Genomic DNA, 2,545 nt, shown 5'->3' on the forward strand with positions numbered 1-2,545 from the left:
ACTCAGAGTTGAGCATGTGCATAACGAGTATAAAAATCCATTATCAGCAGAGCACCTATTCAACAAGCCACTATGTCAACAGGCAACATGAAGTGCTTATTTCACACCACTGGATTTAGAGATCATAATGAAGAACTTTAAAAAAAAAAAGGAGAATGTGTTTGAAAACACAGAGCAACGGTGCTAGAGCTGAAAAAGGAGATGGAGATGGTGTGAGAGAAGATTGCTGCTGGAGTTAACGCATTAGCCTATATGAAGTCTGGTATGGCAGGCCGTTTTGACATTTATTAAGAGCACTCTCCTCTCTGTTTTTCCATTTGTAAATAACTATGTTAGGATTCTTCCTGATCAAAATCCCATTCCTATTTGGAACTCTGACCATGGATTTTCTAAATTACATTTAAATTCACATTCACATTTTTGCCTGCAAAAACTGAATTTCGGAAAGTCAATAAACAAAATTGTACTAGTACAAATTAAGTTAACATGCCAAGAAATTTTGACACATTTTAAGTGGTCATATTGACACTTATCAGCTTGCCTGAATATGTATTCATGACATCTGAAATACATTTCTTTCTAATCTACAAAGCTTGAAGAGTCTCAATACTCACAAACTGACATTACATGATCCACACACACAGGACGAGATTTCATCACACATGCTCTTAATTATTCAAACAAGCACATGAAATGTACGTATTTACAAGATTCACAAAAGTATGTGTTATGTATACACAATTATATCTTCATTTATAAACTACCAGTGGTCTTTGAACATACTACATTTGTGTGTGGGTTTTTGAGACTCACTTGACGTGACTCGATTTTTTTTACAAGCTTTGATTTGCAACCAATTACATAACTTGTTTCAGTCGATCACAAGAAAAAATACAGCACGAACGATGATTTTGATACAGTGGGCATGGAAAGTATTCAGACCCATTTAAATTTTTCACTCATTGTTTCATTTCAGTATTTGCTAAAATCAAAAAAGTTTATTTTATTTTTTAAGACCCCTCCTTAAAAGAAAAAAACAGAAAAGTAGAAATTTTTGCAAATTTATTTAAAAAGAAAAGCTGAAATATCACATGGTAATAAGTATTGAGACCCTTTGCTGTGACACTCATATTCAACTCACATACTGTCCATTTCTTCTAATCCTCCGTTAGATATTTCTGCTCCTTCATTGGAGTCCAGCTGTGTTCAATTAGACTGAATGGATCTGATTAGGAAAGGCACACACCTGTCTATATAAGACCTTACAGCTCAGTGTATGCAAGAACAAGCAAGAATCATAAGGTTGAAGTAACCGCCCAAAGAGCTCAGAGACAGAATTGCAGCAAGGTTACAAAAAAATTTCTGCACCATTTAAGGTTCCCTAAGAGCACAGTGGCCTCCAGAATCCTTAAATGGAAGAAGTTTGGGATGACCAGAACTCGTCCTAGACCTGGCTGCCAAGTCAAAGTGAGCAATTGTGGGAGGAGGTGTTCATTCTAAGCGGTATCTTTGGAGAAAACCAGGCACTGCTCATCACCTGCCCAATATAATCCCAACAGTGAGACACATGGCAGTGGCAGCAGCATCATGCTATAGGGACAGCACGACTGCAATTGAAGGAAAGATTATTGCAGCCATGTACAGAGATATCCTGGAAGAAAAGGACTACAGACTGGGCCGAAGGTTCACCTTCCAACAAGACAATGACCCTAAGCGAACAGCTAAAATAACAAAATGGCTTGGGAACAACTCTGTGACCTTTCTTGACTGGCCCAGCCAGAGCCCTGACCTAAACCCAACTGAGCATCTCTGAAGAGATCTGAAAATGGTTGTCCACTGACGCTCATCAATCAGACATAACTGGAGAGGATCTGCAAGGAAAAATGGCAGAGGATCCCCATATCCAGGTGTGAAATCATGTTAGACTACTATTATTGTAATTTTGTATAAACAGAGTATACAAAACGAAATTTTGTTTTGTACAGCTTTTAGAAGGGTTAGTGACTCAAACCTTCCAAAGAAGTTGTTTAGGTAATTCAGGAAGTCAGCATCAGCTGTACCCGCGGGTGAGCTGTGGTTCCGCTTCGCTGGTCTGATGGCACGGTTTAAGCTGGTAAGCGCTGTCATCAGTCCTTTTTGTTGCATAATTTCCAAGAAGACTCATGGCTGTACTAGCTCAAAAGGGTGCTTCTACTCAATACTGACCAAAGGGTCTGAATACTTATGGTATGACCATTTCATATTTCAGTTTTTCTTTTTTTAATAAATTTGAAAAAATGAACACATATTTTGTTTTTCTCTGTCAAGATGGGGTGCTGAGTGTACATCAATGAGAAATAAAATTTACTTTATTGATTTTAGCAAATGCCCTGCAATGGACTGGCGACCTGTCCAGGGTTTACCCCACCTCTCGCCCATTGACAGCTGGAGATAATGCTGGCACCAGCACCCCTCACGACCCTGCTTGGGAAAAGCGTAACAGAAGATGGATGGTTTGATTTTAGCAAACGGCTGAAATGAAAAAATGAGTGAAAAATTTAAAGGG

Source organism: Cyprinodon variegatus, unplaced genomic scaffold (genome assembly GCF_000732505.1).
Source record: "Cyprinodon variegatus isolate N-32 unplaced genomic scaffold, C_variegatus-1.0 Scaffold650, whole genome shotgun sequence".
Taxonomy (NCBI): Eukaryota; Metazoa; Chordata; class Actinopteri; order Cyprinodontiformes; family Cyprinodontidae; genus Cyprinodon; species Cyprinodon variegatus.